The sequence below is a fragment of the Balaenoptera acutorostrata genome, chromosome 18, assembly GCF_949987535.1.
Source record: "Balaenoptera acutorostrata chromosome 18, mBalAcu1.1, whole genome shotgun sequence".
NCBI lineage: Eukaryota > Metazoa > Chordata > Mammalia > Artiodactyla > Balaenopteridae > Balaenoptera > Balaenoptera acutorostrata.
In genome coordinates this window covers 10,584,995-10,610,806 of record NC_080081.1, presented here as the reverse complement: position 1 = coordinate 10,610,806, position 25,812 = coordinate 10,584,995, and the positions used below count along the sequence as shown (strand labels likewise).

At 37.3% G+C, this 25,812-nt stretch overlaps 1 protein-coding gene across 3 annotated transcripts in view; it reads left to right on the top strand.

The window, feature by feature from the left end:
- The window catches only part of PCCA (propionyl-CoA carboxylase subunit alpha), a 367,760-nt gene that overhangs the window by 69,483 nt on the left and 272,465 nt on the right, over positions 1-25,812 (top strand). The gene's annotated exons all lie outside the window — the stretch shown is intronic.

Sequence of the window (25,812 nt, the reverse complement as noted above, 5' to 3'; positions counted from 1 at the left end):
GGAGTTTTAGTTTGTGCCTGTACTTATTAGTATAGTGTATAAAGACTCTCTGTGATTTTTATCATCATTCCTGCTATTATCATTCTTTATCACACCATTTAAAAGCAAAAGCAATTTTAAAAGTGAATAGTAGAGAAAGACAAACAGGAAATGTGAGTTTAGATAAGAGTACAAGCAGCAAGGTTGGTTGTGACCATGATATAAATTGATGAGATTTCTACCTTCAGCAAATTGTTAACTTTTTTGAGTATTTACTGTGTGCCAGGCACTGTTCCAAGCACTGTACATGTACCTAACTCATTTGCTTTTCATAATAGCCCTACAAGTGGATAGTACTGTCTTTACTTTATAGGTGTAAGAAGCAAAAGGAAGTTGGGTTTAAGCAAGTTGCTCACACAGCTCTTAGTGCCTGGGCAAGGATTTGAACCCAGGCATCGCCTGTACTCCTGTTTTCTGGGCTGTACTGCCTCTGAAGAAGAAAGAGATCGTACAGCGCGTTGTAGAGCAAAACAAAATAAAACCTTAAGAAGTTTTCAACTTTTTTTTCTCTCACCCATCATTATTTTTTCCCAGTAGACTATAGCTATATAATTTTATAATTATAATTTGTTAGACCTCTTGATATAGGGATTGTATAAAGAGTTGTCTGCAAAACTTAAGCTTTTCCCCCTAAAAGCTGGAAGTGAGGAAAAGAAGCAGTTGAAATAAGAAGAAAAGCACATAGGAAAAAAGAAGAGAACAGTGGAGAGCAGCGGCGGTAGTCTGCATGGAGTCTGAGGTGTGGCTGTCTGTCCTGGGTGAGTCAGCATGTGGCAGCTGCTTCAGCCACCAGGGACACACGTGGTAGAGGCCTCCCTTTTCTGATGCCTTGACCAGTACAGTTCTAGTGAGTGGCGTGTATGGGTCTTGGTAGCAATAACAGAATTTGGTAGAGGTTAAAAACAGCAGTGGGGATGAGGAACTACAGATACTAAAAGATATCGAATAAGGAATAAGAAGAGATAGAAGATAAAATAATCCTTCTGAGGTGTCAGAAAGTAAGCAGTAATGCCGAAGTATATCTCCTGTAGAAGGTAGACACATACTTATATCCTCTGAGGAAATCACCTGGACAAGTGTACATTTTCTTCAAGGAAAAAGAAAGTCAAAGCTCCTGGATTCCTGATGGATAGGCAAGTATACTTCTGAATAAGAGAGAAGACTTTGTTAAATGGGTTTCTGATAGGGGAGGGATGAGGTCTTGGGTTCCTAGTGAACTAATGAATCTCTTGTTTAGGGGATTGTCAAATAGTATGAAAAGTGGTTTCACATGTGCTCCCCCCATCTGTGTATATTCTGCAGTATCATTATCTCTAAATTTTAGATGAAGAAACTGAATCAGAAATAAAATGATTTTCCTAATCACATACTAGTAGGTTATCAGTTCTTTTGATTAAAGCCTGTTGTGTTTTCAAGCCCTGAGGGTTCTAAAAAGCTGGAGTTTAACTGCACAGCATTATATAGAAAACTTAAATTTAGCCAGAAACCACAAAGAGAAAATAACCAGATTTTTAACATTGTTGTACAGTATTTGTTGTTATTAATTTTTTAGGGCATTTAAGAATCTGCTATGCTTTTTAGGTCATTAAAGAAAGATAAAATTATATTCAAACATGTTAATACTACGAGTGCTGACTTGTATTATAGTATTCTTTGGAAAAATATTTGTCACACAATAACTTAATAGTAAATTAACTAATGATACCTTTATTCATTCATTCTATTGCCACATTTACTTTGAAATTTTGATTAAAAATTTATTTTAACTGTGAAAATTATATTTTAAAAGTTAGTAATAGCTACTAGGTGTCTGTTCACATTTTATTTCAGAATTTTCCATTTTAAATTGCAGATTAGATTATGATGAATAATAGTCTTTGCCTCTATATATATGAGCCCCTGCTCATATAAACCAAATATTTTGCGTATTTTGAGATCTAAATCATTAGTTTATGGTTTATAATTTTTTTCTTGACAAGCTTTATATAATTTTTAGTCTTGCCAAGTCTCTGGTGAGTTTTAGATCACTAAGTTTAGAATTTGTTGACTGCATTAATGAATAAAGCAATAGATTAATACCTTGTTGATTTTTTTTAAACCACCAGAGATCTTATTTTCTTCACTCTTAAGAAACTTTGAAATAATGATTCACAAATCTTAACCGCAGTGGACCACATTTACGATAATGTTTTGCACAACATTTTTAGTCGATGAAGTGTAAAAATTTCATGTTTGTCTTAGCTTTTTGGTCTTGGAGGTATTAAAAGTGGTGACAGGGCCGCTCTGTTACTGTTTTGCAGCTAGCTCTTTTAATTGATGTTGAATTGCGGCTTTCCATGCACACAGGGTTCAGTAAAAAGGTTGCAGTCATCTAGTGAGCATTTTTCCTTTAATGTGCTCATTAGTGGTGGCAAGTCCAGGTTTCAGCACATGTCAGTAATTTACATTTCATTGCTGAGTGGCTGCCCTTGTTCAAGAGTTGTTTCTAAGCGTGATGAATATATATTGGGAATAAACAGAGTAGAAGAATGGAAAGCCAAATACCCTGCCAGGCCTTTCAGTTGGTTCTGAAGCTTCCAGTGGATCTCTGATTAGCAATGCATGAAGCAGGATGGAAATGCAAAGATTAGGTCTACAAAAGTTGTCACAGGTAGGCCACTCCCTTAAATCCCCTTTTTGTGACCACCTTTCCATTTCATCTTCCTCAAATTCTTCTTTCATGACAGACTTTCTGTTAAAGTGCAAATACTCTGTTAGACCTAGGAAGTGAACAATAGAGGATCAACCTGGTTCCTTTACCCCTTCTGACTGCTAAGCCAAGTCTGATTGTTATGTAAAGAGTAGACGCAAGCAAAGCCTTGCTAGGCCTTTACAGCTCCTAGGGACCCTGTTATTATGACTGGGATCTCTGTGGTGATTCCTTCTGGGATTCATTTTCCCTCTTTGCCTGATTGGTAGCAGCTTGTTCTGGCTTTTGAAAGCTCGCTTAGATCATTCAGGGGTAATCCGTGGAGGCTGTGGTCAGTGTTGCTGGACATTGGGCCGGGACTCTTATTATAGTGTCTTTGAAATTGGGATGTTTGGGAAAATCCAGAAGTTTTCTTCTTGTAGAAAAACCTATTGTATTATAATGAAGCATTTTTAGACCTCAGGATTTTATTCTAAGTTACTTTATGCATGGAAACAGTAGCATTAGGAAACACTAGCCTAGCTATCTTTAGAAGGTTAATAATGTTGTAATTCTTTATACATTTTAAGTTTATTCACATATATATGGAAATTTGGGTTTATTGCAATAAAGTAGATATTAATGTTGTCAGTTGGGTGTTAGTATGGTCATCTGTCTGCCTACTTATTTATTTTTGTGGTGTTTTTCAAAACATTGAATTTAAGAAGTTTTGTTCAGAATTCAGTAGAAGCAAAAGTGAGTGAATTTATGACTAACAATACAGTATTGAAAGACATTGAAAAATATCAATACTCAAATCAGATTGTTACTATGTTATGGTAAGTTCGGTTGGATATGATTTAGCCCTTGGATCATTTAAACATGAATGTATGTTAAGCACAGTTTATTAAATCTTTTTATTAGTTTTTTGTTTTCTGTGTTTTTTTAAGCTAGATTTTAATAGAGGAGCAACATGGAGCAATGTGGTTTTTGAAAAATTTTTTATGTTTATGAAGATAAAGCTGGGAATCTTGAGGATATTAGCTTAGTAATGTTCTGATCAGTATTTGTAGCCTTTGCAAAAATGTAACAATAAATTTACCTTCTAGATGTCTACTTGAAACTGTTCCTTTTGGATGTTTGCCAGATAAAAAAGCCCCATGGGATTAAGTTCTGGAAAATCACTTGCAAATTTGTGGGGGGATATCAGTGACTTTAAATATTTAACTGTCCAAACTGTCATCTACAGGCGTTCTGTCTCTGCACTGGGTAAAAAAATTAGAACTTTGTCAGCCAGTTAGAATTAAAGGTGACATCTGCTTTTAATTGGTGTTTTATTTTCTTCCAAGTCAGTAAAAATTCAGTAAGACATGAATTATCAAATTTTGCAATGCTAAGCAACTTGTCAAGTGACAGTAAGCACTACCTTGAGCTTACAGATGGGAAGTGTTAAAATGTTGATTAATCGTCTTGAGTTCTGATTCTGGTTTTAGAAGGCAAAAAAGCCTCTATAACCATTGCCAGCTTTCTTGTGTCAGATAGTATTCATTTGTTAATTTCGTAGGCTTTTTTCAATTACTGGCAAATTGCCTCTTGTATAATTAGCATTTAACTAGTTTTAGTGATGCTTGGACTAGTTGACTTGGGGTCGGGTAAGGCGTTGTAGAAGTCTTCTGTTTCTCAAGTCTGTTATTTATCTAGTAAACTTCTTTGTTAAATTCTTTATAGTAAAACAATGGAAAAAAAATCTAAAAATGAGCTTTAAGATGGTATTCTCTTATACATACTCTTGACAAAGGTAACCTTGCATGGACCCCCCTTTTGAAAAAGAAAATTGATTATTTCTGTTTTTACCATTTCTCAAACATTTTAAGATATAAAACTTAAGGGTAGAGAAATCAGTTCCTTCAAGAAGAGCATGTAAAAATAACTCAAGACTTCAAACATTCTCAGCCCTGAAAGAGACCAAAGAAAATATTCCCATCATACTGACTGACTACATTTAAAATTTCTAGTTACTGAAAATTTCAGCATGGTACTAAGTAGTCTCTTTATAGAAAGTGTCTTTAAAAATTCAACTACGAAGATGATTTTTTTTTTTTTTTTTGCCTAATCGTTAATATGAAAGTGGATTTTTTCCTTTTCCTATTTGAATAGATCTGTATATTGGAGGTAGAATTCTGTTTTGAAAGTGGTTAGGACTTGTAGCAACATTTCTGAGATTAGTTCCTTAATATTACTAGACTTCAGTTTAATTCAGGTTTCTTTTTTATTGTGCACTTAAGAATACCTGATAAATGTTTTATGTAGTAATGTATTTTTGCTACCAGAAAATCATTGCATTGTTTAATTTGATTCAGAAAAATCTGTCCTGTTCAGTTACTTGGATGTCGTATAGATTTTATTTCAACTTAAAAACTAGAAAAGATGCTTAGGTAAATTAACAGTTGATAAGTAGCATTTTAATCCCAAGGGCCAAGTTTAACAGTTCTTATACATTTTTAGAAAATAGATGAAAAATAGAAAATTTACATCTTCTTGCTAAACTATACAAAACACTTTTATAGTCATTTCGATGCCTGATAACTTCAGGGTTCATTGCCCCTGTACATTTTTCAAATTATTTGCTTCTCAATACATAAGGCTTTAATTTACCTCCTACCGGCAAACCCCAAATGGGTTTTTTTTTTTAAAATTTATTTATTATTTATTTATTTATGTCTGTGTTGGTCTTCATTTCTGTGTGAGGGCTTTCTCTAGTTGCGGCAAGTGGGGGCCACTCTTCATTGCGGTGCGCGGGCCTCTCATTATCGTGGCCTCTCTTTTTGCGGAGCACAGGCTCCAGATGCGCAGGCTCAGCAGTTGTGGCTCACGGGCCCAGTTGCTCTGCGGTATGTGGGATCCTCCCAGACCAGGGCTCGAACCCGTGTCCCCCGCACTGGCAGGCAGATTCTCAACCACTGGGCCACCAGGGAAGCCCCCAAATGGGTTTTTTAAGAATTTTGAAAGTGGATTGCTATAGTTGGGTTACAGCACTGGCTTTGATTGCTGACACAGGATTTCTTAAGACTCCCCAAATTTAGAAGGATGGATGGGAGGTTCAGGCAGTGTCTTCTGGGCAAATGCTATGGTATTTTTCTTTTCAGATACAGAATTACTGTTTTCTATGATATCTTTCTTTCTTTGAATCCTGTTTTAATGCCTATTTCTTTTAAAAAAATAATATAGACACAACATTTAACCGTATTTTTTTCACTGTTAAATTTTGGTTTGTATGATCTTTTTTTATCTTGAATTTTACAAAACAATAATAAAGATAAATATTTGTACCTTGAAGTATCCTAAAGTAATTATTGCTTCTGTAAATAACTTTTGATATTATTAGTAAATGTGATTTATATACTGATGAATAATATTACCTCAGGTATGCATTCTCTAGAGGTGCTCAAAGTGACTTCTGTGTCATCCTTTCGTGCTTGCGCTCTCATTAAGGAATGAGGGAAATAGTTGATACGTGTATTTTACTGGAAAGAAGACTAAAGCCTATGGCTAGTACTTGAATTGGAGTAATAATTTACTTTTTTGCCCCTAAATACTCTAACGATCTTTTAGGAAACAGATCATGGTAGGCTTGACTTGTTAATCATTTCTGTGTTTTCATCTCAGTTTGGTCACTAATACTTGACTTGTTCCTTACATTCTTGCTTCTCTTCGCCTCATTGCTTGTAGTTGCTGTTTAAATTACCAAGCTTTCTTTATCACGTGAGCCTGTCACTCTGTTGACAACTGATTGGATCGGGGATTAGTGTCTGACCCAGAGGCGGTCATCTGTAGAAGGGCCATGGCCCAGGGTGTGCGGGTGCGGTGCGGATGGGGATGCGTGTGGCGGGGTTGTGGGTGGTGCTCGGCGGCGGGGAAGGTGTTACGTTGGAACTGAAGTAACTGGAGGAGGAGGAGGCGGCGCAGCAGCCAGCACGTGAGGATGTGTGGTGAACCCTCCCCCGGCAGAGGGAGTGAGCAGGTGGAGATGTTCTGAGGCAGGAAGATGAGCTTGTCGATAGAGAGAGGGAAGCTGGCGTGGCAGGAGAATGATGAATGAGGAGGTGTGTGGTGCAGGATGCGGCTGGAAAGATAGGCCCAGGGCAGATCAGCGAGGGCCATTGTAAGAAGCTGGGATTTTAATTTCAGCAGCCTTGGGGAACCACTGGGGGGAATTTTAAGCATGTAGTGCCGTAATGTGATGTATTTCTATATTAACTATAACAAGAATGCGTATCAGACTGAAGAATTATGTAATTAAAAGCAGTTATGATAACAGGAGTAGAAAAATGCAAGCTACATGTAATAAGAAACAATGGCTTAGAAGAAGTTAAAAGTCTCATGCTGGCCTTCCTATAGAAGTCTTCACCCCTTAGTTTTGTCCTACAGTTCTTAGGACATGAAGCTATCTTCTGATTTGTACTTTGCAAATCATCTACTTTTCAGTAAATCCTGCCCTTACTTCGAGATTAATCTGATACCAAGAATCATTCCTCTTCTCACAATGGTTTATTTCCCTAAGTCTTGATTATTCAGTCTTGAAAAACACTCTAGTAAGACTGTACATTGTAACATTTCACCCTTCAAGTCTTGAGAACAGTTAGGGGGGGAAGCTGTGGATACAAAGGGAATAATATATGGTATCCCAGTTTAAGGTGGCCACTCGAAATTCTGCCTCCTTTGATATCTTTCCGCCAAGTGTGAATTACTGGTAAGCTTCTTTAACTTTTTGTCTGGCTAGCAGGTGATGGTTATACCAAGCAAATAGGCTTCAGTGAATGCTTGTATCTGGTAGGCATGCACGTGTGCACACGTATACTCACGTTCCAGTGGACAGTTTGCCTCTCTGACATTCTTTCCACCACTGGTGATTTGTTTAAGCCAGTTATAATCATGTTATCTCTTCTGACAATTATTATTCAGGGATGACTCAGTGAGGGCTTAAGCCAGTTTGGACCGCTGAAACTGAATGCGAGGCTTTTTTTGGGATTCCTAGGAGAGAAACTTTCTCATTCATTAGAGAGGCTTTGGTGCTCAAGCTTCACATCGGCCCCCCCCACGCCCACCCTTTTGTGAGTGAGAGGGCTTGGTGCTGCTGGCAGCCATTTTGTGACTGTGAGGATAGCTAGCCAAGGGCAGAGCTGACTTACAGAATGGGACAGGTCTGAGAGAATGGCAGAGAAACCCAGAATTGGGAGATGTATCAGTACTTTCAGAAGAATTTCTGTTGGTGTTGGAGGGGGTGTGTGCTAGGGGCGGGGAGAGTTGGGATGTTTAGTGGGTTAACAGTCTTTTGTTCTTTATCAGACATTTATTGAAAAGTTTTCTTATCCCACTGTGCTAGACACTGAGATACTTAGTTAAAAAATAAAGTAGGGCACAGAACTTGCTTTTCCAGGAAACTTATTTATGGGTATTAGATTTTGATTCCTTCTGTGACTGTCCGTTGTATTGGTCTTGGGGACTGAAAGAACACTCTGTTGTTACTACTCAGTTAAAACTTTTAGAACCAGAGCTTAAAGCCTTAAACCCTTATGTTAGTAAGTAAGGAAAACAATGTCAAGGCTATGAGTTGCTTTAACGATGTTGCTGGGCAGCTAGAACTTTGTGCATATTATACATGGGTGTTTTGAGGATTCCAAGAGTGAAAAGATAGGGAGGCTTGAGGAAACTATTGGAAACAGAGACTAGCCAGCTGTCAGGTCTTTTTGCTCTGTGTTTATGCTTCATTCTTTGAAATCTTTTCAGCAAGCCTGCCCACTTTCATCCTCTGCTTCTCTGCTCCAGTGGTCCCATGGAACATGCTGACTCCATAGCCCCTGAGCTTATGTGTTTTAGGTCTGGCCTCCTGAAAAGAGGAAAGCCTCTTTTTTCTCTTGGTCCCCATTCCTGGGAAAGGGACTGCGATAGATCGAGTTTGGGTTAGCTGCTTTTTTGCTACAGTCATCTGTGTTCAGGGAGCCAGATCACATCCTGCAAAAGGGCTGCAGGGACTTCCCTGGGGTCCAGTGGTTAATTCCACCAGAGGGGTTGCGGGTTCGATCCCTGGTTGGGGAGCTAAGATCCCACATGCCGTGTGGTGCGGCCAAAACAAACAAGCAAGCAAACAAACAAAACCCCAAAAGGGCTGCAGTTGAGAGGTCTTTTGCTGTGGTTGGGAAAAGTGCAGCTCACAGAGTTGCGGGCTGGCTAACTTTTCCACAGAATGTCTATTATACCACATAATTATAGGGCAGTGTGGTCATTGCAGCAATCAAAGTATGTCTCGTGTAGGTGCTGCCTGAAGGTAATGGTTAATTCTGGTAGCTTGGGGGTTGGGTATAGCTGGAGAGACAGTTGTCTAATTTCTAATACGAGGGGTGTGGGTGTGTATGAAAGGATTAGTGAAGAAGAGTGTTTTGTATTTATATAGCTATTGGTTTCCTCACTAGGAATTTACTCCTGTCATAAAAACTCTGTGCCCCTGTAAAGCTGAGTTTCATAATTGTGGCATCATTGGAGTTATAAAGTACACATAGAGAAGAAAATCATGGACTTTTTGAGCTTTCCAAGAGGAAACTTAGAACTTATCTAATTTGATTGTTTGGTGTATATCTCTTGATGTGGCAGATACCAGTGAATACAAAGATGAAGCAGATTCACTACCCTGAAGAAGTTTATAGAGAGGAGATAGAACAAGGAGGAGATCTAGGGAGGAGTTTAACTCATGAGAGTCAGAGATGGCCTTGTGGGGAAGTCAGAGAATGAAGTGCTTACTTTTGATGGGGGAGGAGTGTCTAGAAAAGTCTCATGAAGAAGGTGGCATTTGAAGTGGTTCTTGAAAATAGGAGTGTGTTTACATAGAGAAGGTGATTGGGGAAAAGAATGGAGATTAAAAAAAAGGGGAAGACCTTCTCAGGAAGGGGATTAATTTTCTTGGCTCTACCTTCAAAATTAATTTAGAATCTGATCACTTCTCACTGCTGTCAGTGCTGCCGTTTATTCCAGCTGCCAGCATCTCTCATCTGCATCATCAAATTAGCTTCCTACTTGATCTCCAAGCTTCCATGTTTATGTCCCTCTAGAGTATTCTCAAAACCCAGTCAGAGTGATTCCTGGACAAGTAAGTCAAATATCAGCTTCTCTGCTAAAAACCAAGCAACAAAGTACATTTAATAGCTTCTCATTTCATTCAGAGTAAGAACCAGTCCTTTAAGTCCCCATCCCCCTTTCTGACCTAAGTATTTTGCTCTCTTGCTTACTGTATTTTACCTCTTCCTTGAGGTAAGGTATGCTTACAACCTCAGGGCCTTTTCACCTGCTAGTTTCTTTGCCTAGAACACAGAATCTCCAGATGTGCCTTCTTTAGGCCGTTCAAAGTCATTTTCTCAAAGATGCCTACCCTGACTATCGTAACTAAAATTGCTAGTTATTATTCTCCTATCACCTCACACTCTCAATTCCCATTTCCTAATTTATTTTTCTCTAAAGTATTTACTTCAGCCTGATACATACTTTATTTTGTCTGTCTTTCTCTCCCACTGGAATGTAACCTACACAACCACAGGAGTTTCCCACCCCCCCCCACCCTTGTGATCATACTGTTTCCTCAGTGCCTCGAACAATATCTGGCTCATATATATTTGCTTAATAAGCAAATAAATGGGTAAGAGGTGGATTGTCTAGCTCTATTTTTGGGCCATTCATGGGATAGATTTGATACCCTAAATTCAAAGTAGGCAGATGTTTATAAATACAGAAATCACTTCTATTATCTTCTATTATCTTTGCTAAGATGGCTATTCAGCTGTTGCTCATGCGTATAATCACTAGAATTTTAAACCGTTTTATCATATAGCCCAGTGTTTGGCAAACTTTTTCTGTAAAGGGCCAGGTAATAAATATTTTAGACTTTGCAGGCCATACCGTCAGAAGTATTCAACTCAGTTGTTAACTATATAACTCTGCAGTTGTAGCATGAAAACAGCCCTCAAGTATAGGTAAGTGAACATAATGGGTATGGCTGTATTTCAATAAAACTTTATTTATGAACACTAAAACTAGAATTTTATGTGATTTTTAACATGTCATGAAATATATTTTTTTCAACTATTTACAAATGTTCCTTTTTATTGTACTTGGAGGGAGATTGACTACTCTATGGTCAAAGTATGGTGTTTGAAACAGCTACACATCTGTATGAATATATTTAGTTTAATACACATTTCACTATCTTGTTCATAAGCACATATGGTTAGAGCCACTAGAAAGAGACTCTGTGTGACATTGTGAATAAAAAAGCACATGGTACAGTTATTTCTGCTAATACATGGGGGCAGGGTGTAGTAACATGGAAAATAAAAGATAGATAGGGACAACATACAAGTAATCTGAGAATGTGTCGTATAGTTTAAATGTATAGGGCTTACTGATTATATTTACTTGATCTTAACCTAAAGGCCAAGAAGTGATTAGTAATTATATTCAATAACATTAGATTTACATTCCCTTTAGTGCATATCAGTTGAGAATGTGGGCAATTAATTCAGAAATGCTGTGGAGGAATTGCTTTCAGAATTAAAAAATTTTTGTGGATAAGTGAGAATTAATCACACTGATAAAATATATGTAAAATATAGTAACATATGTAAATATTAGTGTTGGATTAGATTTATAAACTTTCTGGTTTTCCCCCAAAATTTGAATTATGCTGTAGAAGAGGCAAGGGATTCACTCCCCCAACCCCCAGTATAGTGGTGCAGGATTTGGCAACCTAACAGATGTAAAATTGAAACACACAGAGATTTAAAAATATCCCATTCTGTGGGTATATAATAAATTAATACCTATTGATTGTTAATGTTTAAATTTATGGATTAGGTATTATCTTCTGTGATAAAAAATTAGCCAAAGAGGGTAAACATGTAAGAATAAATAAGAATTATGTCTTTTCATGTTGAGAGTAACATGGGAAGAAGGAATTCTTGGAAATACAAGTCAAATCTGTGAAATAAATGGTAGGAGAGGTTTTTAGACAGGTACAGGGATTGTTGCTATTTTTAATGTGTTCATTTTCATGAAGCCGACCACAAGGTGGGGATAATATATTGTATGTAGTCTCTGGATGACCTGTGACATCATCCCGAGTTGTTGAAAATAGATTTAAATTATTTTAAATAACTTTTAAAATTTTATTTAGAAATTTGTCGATGAATGAGTTTAAAACAATTACTTTGCATATATCTTGACCGTTTAGTAGTACCAACAAGGATTATAATTTTTTGTTTTCCAGTACTTTACGGTTTTTATTTTAAACCCATAAAATTATGCCTTTTTCAGCCTAAGATCATTTCTGTGCTGTCCTCTTATCCAAAAAACCCTGAAATCAGTTTCCATTGTTGTTAATTTGAAAATTCTTTACTAGACTGGACAACCATATGGGAAAAGGACTGAATGTCTTTAGGGCTTTATTATAGGTAACCTAAAGAAGATAGAAGACTTACTTCAAATTACTTTTATTTCTTGGTAGGTCTTAACTAGAGTCTAGCCTCCTCTTAGGATAGTTGAAAATGGCCTATGGCGGATTAATATTATAGCATCAGAGTGCTGTCTAACTAGAGGCTAGACTCCTCTTAGGATAGTTGGAAATGGCCTATGGCGGATTAATATTATAGCATCAGAGTGCTGTTTTCTGACTGGTATGGTGGGTGGGCCTTAGTATTCTGTGGTAATGCCTCGGCATGTCATCCCAGATCATGGAGTTCATCTTTGATGGCTCGTTTATGTGTTCTGCTGACTTCCAGTATTCTCTTTATGCAATTTCTAGTGTGGATATTGAAGCCAAAAAATTCAAAAAGACTTTTGAAGTTTATTTGTTATTAAATAGCATTATTAAATCAGAGTTGAAGTTTTTGGTCAAGTAGAGTAACTGCTGTGTCAAAATTGAGCTTTTGAAACTGAAAAGCATTCTAAGCCACAGAACATGAACAGTAGTACTCCAAAAGCCCTTTTTGATTTGGAAGTGAAGTGTTTAAGGTAGTAATAACATGAGTAAACTATTTAAAATCTCTCAGAAGTACTTCACAGCTCATGACCGTAGTGATTATACAGGTAAATGTGATATCATAAACTTCTTAAGGTTTCAAGTGCAGGGTAGTTTATCCCAAGAAATTGTATTTGGTTTGGTGTCTGCTTTTTTACTGAAGACATTTCTAGGTCCATGTAAGAGTGTCTCCCATGGAAATCTCCTCCGGTTGTCCTGCTAACAGGTCACTTATGTGCAAAGTGGAACTTATCCTTGTAACAGAACCTGCTTTTCGGTTTCCTGTTTGAATTGTTTTCTGGTCTGCTCATCTTATAGTCAACTTTGACCATTCCCCTCCCTTGCACTTCCTAATTCAGTCTTTCTCCCTAAATCCATTGCCAGGTGTACTATTAATTAGTATTACTGCAGCTTTTCTCACTGCTTTTCTCTCTGCTGAATTCCCACTGCTGTCATATTACTTCCTCACTCATGTCTTTCTCCTGGACCACTGATCACTTCCTCTCAGTCTTTCCTCCTTGGAGCCTGGTCTGTACTGGAGCCAGACTGATCTTCCTGAAGTGCTTCAGAATCCTTCAGTGGCTTACTGTTGTCTGTAGAGCCTGTATTCCTCAAGCTGGCATGCACAGTAGTTTGATTTCTGCCTGCCTTCCAGCACTGTCTGTGCTTGCCCCTCTGTAATTTCTGTTACCAGAGGCTGGCTGGCTGGCTGCTGTGATTGTGCGGGCATTTAAAATTTTGTCTGAGCGACATCTTTTCTCCTTTGAGAGCCGTGGCTTGCTTGCTTGCCCCAACTTTAGCCGTGTGATGGAAGGATGAGCAAGTCTACAGGCAAGCAGGGTTTTAGGGTGAGAGGAAGGAGCCAGTTGAGAGGAGGAGATGAAAGGTGTGGGGAAGAAGTAGGTTTAGCCTCTTCAGGAAGGGCTGCCTTCTCAGGAACAAGGCTCCTGGAATGCATTGAACACCTGCACACGGGAAGGCGGGCGGGGAGTCCTCACCAGTCACAGTTACAGCCAGCTGTGCCTTCTGAATCCCTTCACAGCTAGACAGCAGCTCATTAGGGTCCCCTCTGTCCCAGGTGCTTTGCATATATTAATTCATTTAATCCTCACAGATACAGAAACTGAGGCACAGAGGAGTTAAGAAACTTGTCCAAGGCCACCCAGGTAGTTTATGGTAGAATTGGAGTTTAGGCAGCCTCCTGCTCTTAACCATTACACTCTGCTGCTTCTAATTCCTGCCTTTTTTTAATACAAGAATATAATTTAAAACCCTGCTTGACAGTTGTTTTATACGATTCAAGAGCCATGGGAGGTGAGGGGTTTATAGGTGGTGTCAATCATAACTTGAAAACTTCAAAAGGCTACATAAGGTGGTGATGGCGTACATTTCAAGGGAGTCGCACAGGCTGGTAAAACATTTTAAGAAGATAATTTTGCTGAAATTAATGTTTATGCTTATCGGTAGTTGATATAAAATGATGCTTCATCTATTATATATGATGTCCATTTTCGCCCTCATCAGTTACAAGGCTTGAATTGAAGGGAGAAGATTGCATTCTCAAGTCTCATTTATCTAGCAGGTTAGAAAGGCCCTGATTGGACTTTCTGAGAAAGACAGACATATCAGGTGATTTGAGCATGTTAAAATTGTAGCAAAATTTAATGTGAACAGAAGGGAAAAATTCTCTGATGCAAAGGGGAGGGAATCTCTGGAAAGAATCCCCTTGTCTTTTATTGTTTATGCAGTTGGTGATTGAAATATTGCCACTTCATATGTAGATGTATCATTGCAATAAACTTATGTTGATTTGGCTGACAGTTTCCATCCATGTATGCTTTGTCCTAATTACCATTAGTTTCCCAGAGTATACTACTGTACTGCTCTGTCACAGCACCCATGCTTTCTTGTGACTTTAATTGCTTGTTGTGTCCTGTCTTCCCAGTTGGTTTGTCAACTAAAAGAGGGCAGTGGTACATCTTCGTCTTGTGCGTCATTGTTTCCCTAGACCTAACACGGTGCCTGACACAGAGTGGGTGCTTAGCAGGTGTTTGTAGAGTGAATGCATGGCTTTACCTGTATACTGAAGAAGTACGCAGTTGAGGTCTGGTTGTTGTAGGGCTTGAGAGAAGGGGAGGAGACCCTTTAGGATGAACACTGGTTGTGTGTAGCTTCATCATGATTCTCTGAAGATCATGGAACCTTTTACAGACTGTTTTCCTGAATATTTAAATGTTTGTTTTTCCATGCTGCCTTTTCAAATCCTAGTTGTCTTTTTTCCTTCAAATGCTACCCTTTTTGTGACGCCTTCCTTGATTCCTCTGTTGGACTCTGTTCACAGTGCCTGATTTTTTTTTTTTTTTTTAACCTCTACCATTTATTGTTTTTATTGTTTGGTATGTGTTGTTTGTTCTACTAGACTGTAAACTCTTTGCATTCAGAAACCAGGTCTGTCCAAACAAGCATGCTTTGGAGAGTGAAAAGAGGCACTAGTCAGATGGGTGCTGAGGTAATAGGTGTGTCCTGGGACTGTGTCAGGCAGACTTATGTATGACACTTCCCAGTGGTCAGCGTGTGCCACCTGAACCTGGGGCATGAGAAGGCAGCAGAGCTGCAGATAAAACCACTGGTTTGGGTCTTATCTTATTTCTATCACTTTACCTGTTTAAGTGTGGTGGGCATTTGATTTCATCTCTCAGATCCTAGTTTTACTGACATGTTAAGTAGAAATGACTATTTATGTCCTGCTGGTTTCGTAGCCCCATTTTTTTTTTTTTTTGAGGAAAAATGATTAAAAAACACTAATTGGAAAAGATAATACACCCCAGTGTTCATAGCAGCATTATTTACGGTAGCCAAGCTACGGAAGCAACCTAAGTGTCCATCAACAGATGAATGGATATGGAAGATGTGGTACAGATATTCAATAGAATACCACTCAGCCATAAAAAAGAATGCAGTTTTTCCATTTGCAGCAATATGGATGGACCTGGAGGATATGATGTTTAGTGAAGTAAGTCAGAGAGAGAAAGACAAATACTGTATATTATCACTTCTATGTGGAATCTAAAAAACTAGTGAATATAACAAAAAAGAAAGAGACTCACAGATACAGAGAACAAACTAGTGACTACCAGTGGGGAGAGGAAACGGGAGAGGGGCAAAATAGGGGTACAAAGTACTATATATAAAATAAGTGAGCTAGCTAAAAGGATATATTTTACAGCATAGGAAATATAGCCAACATTTTATAATAACTATAAATGGAGTATAATCTGTAAGAATTTTGAATCACTGTGTTGTACACCTGAAAGTAACATAATGTAAATCAACTGTACCTCAATTAAAAAAATTAAAAAGAAACTTTAAAAACTGTGGAATGTTAGTTAAGATATTTTACTGTGTAATTCTAGAATAAATTGAAGACTTTCTAACTTTATAAACCAACTAGAACCCGATGACTGAAATGTTTATCTATGTATAAAATGGTTTTTAGGGTAGAGTGAGCCTTACTACAGTGCCTTTTAGATGGTGCTAAATAAGTAAGTAAAATACATATTGTTGTTCTTGTTAGTATTAATGCATTCCTTGTTCTTTTACTCCCTTCAAACTTTAAAAAAAAATGTTTCCTACCTAGAGATAAATCAGTCTCTACTTGGGTCATTCCACTACATCTTATTGTCACTTTCACTTCATTGCATCCTTGTTAATAACCAAAATAAAGGGTGAAAGTAGCAGGTTGGCCTGTTGGACTGGTGCTGAGTAGTGTGAGGAATTACTTAGCTGCTCGAGGCAATTAACTGGAAATCATGATCTCTGCTTTTTTAGCATTCCATTCGTTATTTGAAATAGGCTTTATAATGTAGGCTGTACTAGAGCACAGCAATTAAATGTGCTAACAAAAAAGAATATCCCAACTGTAGGTAGAGCATGCTTTATTCAAACCATATGACTCTGATTTCCATCCAGCGGTGGTATCGAGAACTTGATGTGTTCCAGAAAGCAGTAAATTAAGCACAGAGTGTGGAAGGACTTCTACTTGTAGCAAGTTTTAAAAAAATTCATATTATCAAAGGAAATAGAAAGAGTACATAATTCAGATAATATCCCAGACCAATTTTAAACATTTAAAAATTAAAGTTACTATCCATTGTTTGGACTAAACACAAGATCTCTAGCCTTCCACCAGTTTACCAGCTTACGACTAGCAGTCAATGTTAATGGACTGTGAGGAAGGAACAGGAAGGTGAGTCAGGGGGCATCTGCATTCACATCCCCTCCTGCTAATTGAGGCATTATTAAGTCGCTCATCTAGTTCCATAGTTGTTATAAGGTATATTCCAAAATTGAACTGGAAAAATTAATTTTCTATCCGAAAGTAACAATTAATTTTAGTATTCATGAAACAATAAAAATAATTGGATCAGGGAGAAATGAAAACAGCTCATTTTTAATATCCAAATTGTTGAGATATCAAATTAAAAGTATTTTATGCGAAGTGCAAAAGAAGGAAATTACAACTTCATAACTAAGTAATTCCTATGGCCAGTTTATATAAGGAGAACCTTAGCAATACACAACCATATTTAAATATGAAGCTTCTTATCTTACCCTCTTAAAAAATACATCTAGAAGAAATACTTTAATATTTGTGCCTACATCTTTTAAAAAAAATTTTGTTTTACAGTAACATTTATTAGAATTACTGGAACACAAACGCATTCCCACAGGTAGCCCCGTTCAATATGCATTAAACCTTATATAATTATTGTATTTGAAATAGAATTCCTTGTGGGTTTTAGATCATTGGGACCTCGAATCATGAATGTCATACTTTGTTCAATCCAATTGAAATTATTAAAAGAGTTCAAGGTTTTACATAAATAATTTTATATAAACAAATTTAAATTTTTATATATTCAAGTTTTATTTTTTAAAAAACATTTCAACATAAAATCCTATTTACATATTTCAAACATCAAGTAAGAAGATCAATCTATATGAAAATTCAACAAGAAGTTCACAGCTGTACTTGCATCTTTAATTAAAGCATTATTACTATTGTATTACAAAGCAAAAATAAGCTTAACCTCTTGAAAATGCCAGGTAGCTGAGTGATAAACTTAACAATTTCATCCAAGAAAATTTAGTGTCATTGACTTGATCATCAATATTTTGCTAATATATATTTTTTAAATGTTCTAATATTAAAACTAGAATTTCTTTAAAGGAGGAAGGCTAAAATTTATCCAAAAGGCTGACTTTTTAGTTAACTCTAATTTTCTCAGTGTTATTGCTAAAGAAGTTATTGAATTCATTTTCTCTGGGTATCTTCGGTATTGCTTTTCTTTGATTCTTGCCAGTGCAACCAGTCTAAGATTTTACATGATAAAGGAAATCTGTGGAACTAATCCTAGAAACCTCTTTCTGTTTTCTCACGGAACACCTCCAGGCACAGAAAAGACAGAATACTTCATTTGCATTCTTAAACATTAGGAACTTAGACTCTGAGTCTTTCAGCTGGAAATGTTATTGCATCTACATTTCCCGAAGAAAAAAAAAAGGTTAACAGCCCACTCAGGTTTCTGTTAACTCATCTCTTTTTAGTGTCCTGATCTGCACAAAGAGTGTAGAATGTGGAAGCTGAACGCCCAGCCTCTTTCTTCTTAGCAGTCAAGGAGACTCGGGAAATAGGTATCAGTGCTGATTACAGGGAAATAAAAAAAAATCAGATATGCACACAAAAATGGCAAACACTAACAAACTTCAATCTTAGTCTTTTAAAAGGGAAAGAACATTTACAAAATTAACATAGACTACAGTAACTAGAAGCTTTAAAAGTAAACTATTTTCCACATGCACTTGAAAAGCTTACCCCAAAAGTACAAAGATATTTAGAGATTTATAGTTTGTTTATTTAAATGGTTTCTATTAAATTAATAAGTACCAAAAACCTCTTCTTTGCCCTAAGTACCTTTGTCAGAAACCCAGAACATTTAATAAAAAAAATTTAACTTTTTTGACTTAATAATAGCTGAAAAATAGAAATGAAAATCATTCTGCTGTCAAATATTAGAAATGGAAGGTGTCCTATTGCTGTATTGTTCACTTCCTGTGCGTGAAAAACAAGGTTTTATATTTAATGATATTCCTTCACTAGAAAACCTGACTTCTGCCAATTGTTACAGTGTGGAAACTGTTTCTCTAACTGAATATTGTGCGTGGCTATCATCTGGAAGTAATAATATTACTTGAGTGCATTGTGCCAAGTGGACACTTAATACAGAATATACATTAGACTGAATGAAATCCAGATACTAGTAATACTGACAGAGAAAGACACAGATTCCTTTGGTTAAACTAACTCACAGCATGTACAGTGTACCGTAAGTCAAATGCAGTTTGTAAGCATGTCATTAGATTTCAATCGATCTCGCAATTAGCATCCCAAACAAATTGAAAAGCGGTGCTGGTTTATAAATTTATGTTTAGAATTTTAAAGAATCTTTGTCTCCCTTCCACTACCCTTCCTCCACAACAGTCAAGTTCCTTAAGGTTCTCATCCCAGTGAGTCACATAAATTGGGTTCTTAATTTGCAAGGAGCAGACTAGCACTTAAGGAAAATGCCTCCTATATACGTAGGGGGTTGGAGGCTGATGGGACCTTCCGCTAGGGTTGTCCTGTACCTCCCTGTATGGATGCCCCACAGTCAGTGTTGAGGAAGATGAATTAGGGTTCATATTCTGGTCTTCTCTAATCATGCCCACTGCACAGCCTGGGGCTTCCAGTAAGTGCTCGTCCGTACGTTGTACCCAATCTTGGGGTAAAGACCCAGCCGACTGGTATTTACTGATGACCATGGAAACTACACTAGGAATATTTCTCTCTTCTGTGTGTTCAAATGTTGTCCTTCTCTTTTATTTCTAATCATTATTTTGAAAAGTACACTGAGTGCAGGTTAAAAGCTAACCACCAAAACAGGGTTCAACCCTGATGTCGTAAGTTGAGAGGAGGAGCCTTCCCTCTTGTACACAGTAACTTGTTAGAGCCCAAGTGCCAACTTGGCTGAAATTCCTTCTTGGGACTGAACTGAGTTTTTTGTTTTTAACTTAAAAAAAAAAAAAAAAAAGAAAAGAAAGAAAAAAGGGCTGAGTAATATTGTATCAAATACCAGAAGTGGTCTCATTGGAAGCAAAGACTATTTACATTAAATAAGAAATCAGTTTGCAGGTGTTGCATCTGTCACATTTACAGTATAGTGTAATATACTGTGACCAAAAGTGTAATTGAAATACAGCTTCAGGCACTCAGTCCACAGTGAGCGCAGCGTGCCACAGGCGAGTTTAGGGGAGGTGGTGAAAGGGGAGGCGGAAAGCAGGAGGAAGATGAGTTCTCCCTGAGGGTTTCTGGTTTCATCACGGATTGGACAGCAGTGCAGTCCTCCTCCACTGCCACAGGTGGCCTGATGGACCAGCTTCTGTTGCTCAGAGAATGCAGTCCAAGCTCATCTGTGATTTCAGCAGTGCTCATGGCAACAGGAAGATCTTTTTTCTTTGCAAACAGACACTAGTCAGACGGAATCCCAGATCAACCCTTCTGCCACCATCCTCATGAGCTCTTCTTGGACCTCATACAAAGAGCAAAATCTGAGTGTTTTGGAAGTAGTGATGCTGCAGAGGCTGGATGCTGTCCGGTTAAGCCAGCAAAGGTGATGTTTTGTACTTTATAGTTTTCACATTTAACCTATAGTGGCAGTAGTTGTTACCACTTCGTCAGGCTTCACTTTGTACAAAATAACCATCTACTGAAGCATCCCAGCCAAACGTGAGAATGCACTTTCTTTTTCTCTCTCTTTTTTTTTTTTTTTTTAAAAAAAAGCCAAAAAAGTCCCCTGAAGAGGTTAGCAAAGCGGCCTGAGAAACGCCTCCCTGGCTATGGGTGCTGCTGGTCTAGGCGTTGGTTTTACTCCTCTAAGCTGGCGGCTACTCTGAGAATGTTTTCAAAGTTTTTATTGTAGAAGAAGAGACAGATACAGAAAAAAACTATGCAGAACCAGTGTGAGCTTGCATAAGGAGAGGACTCTTGTAGCCATTACGTAGGTTCAGTCATGAGACATTTGCCCTGAATCCCAGAAGGCCTGTCCGTGTGACCCATCTCAGTCCTAACCTCTAGTCTCTCCCCGGGTGTATCCACTACTTTGACTTATATAGTAATCATTTTCATGCATTTTAAAATAATTTTATGGTCCAAGTGTGCATCCCTGGACACTGTGATTTGTCTTGCCTATTTATTTTCACCTCTGATATGTCTTCTAAATTTCTCTCAATCCATAGATTCTCCTCACATACATTTCTCTTCCCTACAGTTTATCTGTTGAAGAACCTTGGGCTGTTTGACCTGTAGAGTGTCTCTCAGTCTTGACTTAGCTGCTTGCATAATCATGGTGCAGTTCTGCATTTCCCTCCATTCTTGGCATTTCCTACAGATTGTCAAACTGGCTTCAGAGATGGGGATCAGACTTAGGTTTCAATTCCTTTGACCAAGACTGTAGGAGGCACATGTCTTGTTACTGCTTTTTAAGATCTAAGCAGCCTTTGAATCTTACTGTCTATAGCTATTGCTTCATTAGATTGCAAAACGGTGATATTTTAATTCTAACATCTTTTTCATTAATTAATTGGAATATATTTATAAAGAGACTCTTCCCCTCATTTATTGTTTGGTCTCCTAGTGGTGTAATTCATATAGAAAGAGCAAGATGAGTGTATAATTCTTTATCTTTATTTACTAGTTTTTGAGGTAATTGGTTAACCAGTTAACCAGTTCTTTTTAAAAGTATCGTTATGAAGTCATAGATTTAAACGTATTTTGTAGGTTTAAATCTGTTGGAGTTACTAGTGAAGCTCAAGTTGTCCCTCTTTGGCCAGGGGGACCTAAGTTGGCTCATGGTCTTTTGGACTTGACCCTCATAATCTTTTATAGCTTCCTTGCTCTCTGATCTGACAAGATAGTCTAGGCTCATGTTTTACATTTCTTGCTTCAGGCCTTTAATCAGCCACCTTTCTAAGATGCATTGGTTTCTTTGTTTGTTTGTTTTATTTATTTCATTTATTTATTTCTGGCTGCGTTGGGTCTTTGTTCCTGCGTGTGGGCTTTCTCTAGTTGCTGCGAGCAGGGGCTACTCTTCGTTGTGGTGCGCGGGCTTCTCATTGCAGTGGCTTCTCTTGTTGCAGAGCACAGGCTTCAGTAGTTGTGGCTCACGGGCTTAGTTGCTCCATGGCACGTGGGATCTTCCCGGACCAGGGCTCGAACCTGTGTCCCCTGCATTGGCAGGTGGATTCTTAACCACTGCGCCACCAGGGAAACCCCAGTCTGGTGAGAATTTAAACTTTTCTTTTGTACAAGTCACATATTCTCCCCCCCCCCCCTTTTTTTTTTCTTAAGTAGTATTGCTGGAATGTATCATGGTACTGTTCATTCTGGGTTGAATTTTTCAGGTATGCTGTAGTATGTTTGCTATGTATTTTCAGTTTTAAGAAAGTTTGCTTGAGTTATGGTTTTTAGTATTTTTTCTTTGTTTTAGTCCCCACCCCCACCCCTCCACCCCCGCCCCCGGCACCAGGCCAAAGACTCCTCTTATCCATATGTTGGATGTTTTGTTTATCTTTAGTATTTGCCATTTTCTCTTGAATTTTAGAAAAAATTTCTTTTTTTTATATTTAAATTTTTAAAAAGTTTCTTCCTTTAACTATCTCTTGTAAGGCATTATTTGTTTTCTTTATTCACTCTTATTTTCCCTCTAGTTTAGTCTTCACTTCCAAAATTATTTTCTTTTGCATTTCTAATTCTATCCTTTGGTCTATCACCTCATTTCAGAACATTTCTAATTCTGATATCTTATTTCATGTTTTCTTATTTTAAAATGTCTTTCAGCTTGTTTTGAAATAATAGGTGACAGTTTGATCTGCTGTGTTAGCATGTCTGTCTTGTGCTTTTTTCCCTCCATGGATGTTTTTCTAGTTCTTATTTTTTTCTTATAAAAACAGTGTATGGAATTTTACCTTGATACTTTTATTTTGCTTAGTTTTATGTGTGAAATTAGTTTTCCTCTATGTTGCTTTTTAAAGAGCTATATATTTTTAAAAATCAGTGATACATGTCTGAGAAGTTCAAATACTTGAACAGGGATAGCAGGAAAAGATTTATTCAGTCTTGAAAAGATGAATTACCCTTGTAATTTCTTTTATTCTTTTTGATACTCATATTGTTATCAACGCATTCAGTGGGTAGCACTAATATGTGCTTTTGAGATAACTGTATTAATTTTTGAAAGCTTTCTCACTGACTCAGTTTTTTATCTCATGTGCTAACTTCTCTGCACCAGTCCTGAAACTGGCCTTTTCTACTAGAAATTCTTTTTTCTTTTATCACGGAATAAAAATTAAAGTCCAGAGTCTAGCTCCTTCAGGCAGTTCAGCAGTTTTTCCATGGCTATGGCTCATGTCTGTCTGACCTTAGTTTTACAGTTATCGAAGTAGTAATTCTTTATGAACCTAAAATGTATACATTAAAAAAAAAAACTGGATTCATAGCTTAGCAATTTACTAACTGTCATGGTATTTCTAAGAATGAATTATGTATCATACATTTTAATTTTTACAGATGATGATTATTTCTGCATTTGCAACATAAAGCCTGTTGTAAATTAAATCTGTTTCCCTAACACATTGCTCAGACCCCAACTCTTTTCCCCATTCTTTTATCAAAATATGACCAGAACCATAAAATCACAGAATTTAGAAAATGAAAACAATCTTTTTTTTTCTCTCCAGTCTTAGAGCAGTGATTTCAGCTTTTTGTAATTTCTTTCTTAGGTATCACTACAAAAGTGCTTCCAGTGATGATGAAAAAATTCCCGCTTTTTTCACGACCATTATACATTTACCTGTATTTAGGTATTATATTTATCATTCATGGTAAATTTACAAGTTCCTTGAAAAGCATAGTTTGAGAAGTAAATTTTATTGCTATGGCATGCCGAGGAGACTTACTGGTGATTAGGGAAAATGCGTAGCAAAAGATACAGGGTTAACAGTAGAGTATTGAAAGGTTATTAGTGCATAAATTTTGGCCTTAAGTTCTAAGTCACACAAATCACTCTGGTCAAGAACTCAGGACTTTTGAAACATGCTTCATCACTTTGCCATTACCATACTGTCTTATCCTTGCTTTTTTGGTCAAAGAATTACGGGAGTCAGAGCTATGATACTGCTTTCTTAATTTGCCTTAATTACATTTAAAGGCTAACCCAGGGAGTACTACCAAAACATAAAAAGATAAAGATAGAAAGGAAGTTAGTTTATTGAAACATCTGTTTGAGTAGTTACTCAGTGTACTACTGGCTATTTTTCTTTGTGTTGGATGGGAGAAAGAATAGTCACTAAATGCTTGATGTGAGCTTTCTTTCTTGGTAATTTCGCATTTTGGGGTGAGTAATTTTCCTCAAATTAGAATGCATGAAAAAAGTCTGGTTAATCAGTGGTTCCTGGTCGTTGGGCTCTTGTTAATCAGAAGTTTTACTGTATAATCATAATGTATTTTGGATGTTCTCATTTATGTTATTTCTTCAACTCTTTGTGTAGGTATTCTGATTCCTTGATTACATCTGCCTGGCATAGTGGTATTTAAAACAGCATTTATGATAAAAATTCCTCCATCTTAGCAAGTAAAATGAGAATATGGAAAGACAATTGATAGTTAAAACATGATTGTTTCCTCTTGACTTAGTGTTTATTGGGTTGTAGGTTTGGGATAAAGAGAAGTGAGTACGATTGTTGCTCTGGTCCAAAATAACTAGTTTATCCAGCTAGAGACACAGAGTACGTGGAGGTGTAGTCCTACTACCACTTTCCCCTCTTACAGAGCAGTTCCATTTTTTATGTGCTTTACATTTTGGGGGTTTCACATAAAATTTTTTTTTTTTTTTTTTAAAGAAAATGATGTTCTGTTAAAACTATATACAAACATTTGATGGAGAGGTACTTAATGAGCATCTGTTATGGCTGAAGAGGTTTCTTATCTAGCATTCTGTTATTGTAACACTGGTAAGTGTTGGTATTTGGGTTTCTATAACGTATTTTGGGGTCCTGTGGACCTAGCTGTCTTATTATTCTAGTGTTCTCTTTTTATCAGGACTTCTGGGTAGGGGACAAGGACTAACAGTTGTGGCACTCAGCTTGGTGTTTTATATTATTATTTATTCAGTGCTTCAATCAAACTTGCAGGGTGGTTATTACCCCCTTGTCACACAAAGAAAAGAGGCTTTAAACTCAGAATCTAAAAATTCCCCTTTCTTCTGTCTTGCTTTTGGGCAGGAGGGAAAGTATACATCCTGAGTTTAAAGGCATTGGCTTTTCTGTACATTTTATCTGAATGATATCATCTACAATTTTTAATTCCGTCCTTTATTTGATGCCTTTAAAAATCCGTATCTCAGCCTGGACCTATCTTCTAACCTCTGGACCTCTCTGTCTCCTGAACATGGGCACTTGACTATCCCACAGGCATCTCACCTCAGCATGTATAAAGTTGAAACTGTCATATCTCCCAAATATTTATCTCTTCATATATTCCTCTTGTTGTGTCCCTGCTCTACTTCCACCTCCTGCTCTGGGTGGGTTTAATCCTCTTTGCTCCCAATGGCTGAGAGCAATCCAAACACCACACTGCAATAGCTACTCTGTATGATATTCTCATAAGGAGAATGATGCTCCTTTCTAAAGCCGAGAGTCTTTTCAGGCAGCAGTGCCAGTAGATAGAATATGAGATATAAATTATATGATTTATTTGTTATACTGACCCTGACCAAAGGTCATGGGAGAATCAACAGTTAGGTACCTTACTCTGATGATGCCCTGCATACAATCTAATTTTTCCTTTTTCATAGTTAACCTCTGTTCTTTACCTAATGACCTCATTCTTTACCTCAGCAAACCCCCTTTTTACTTCTCTAGACCATGCCCTACAGTGGCACTAACTCCATCG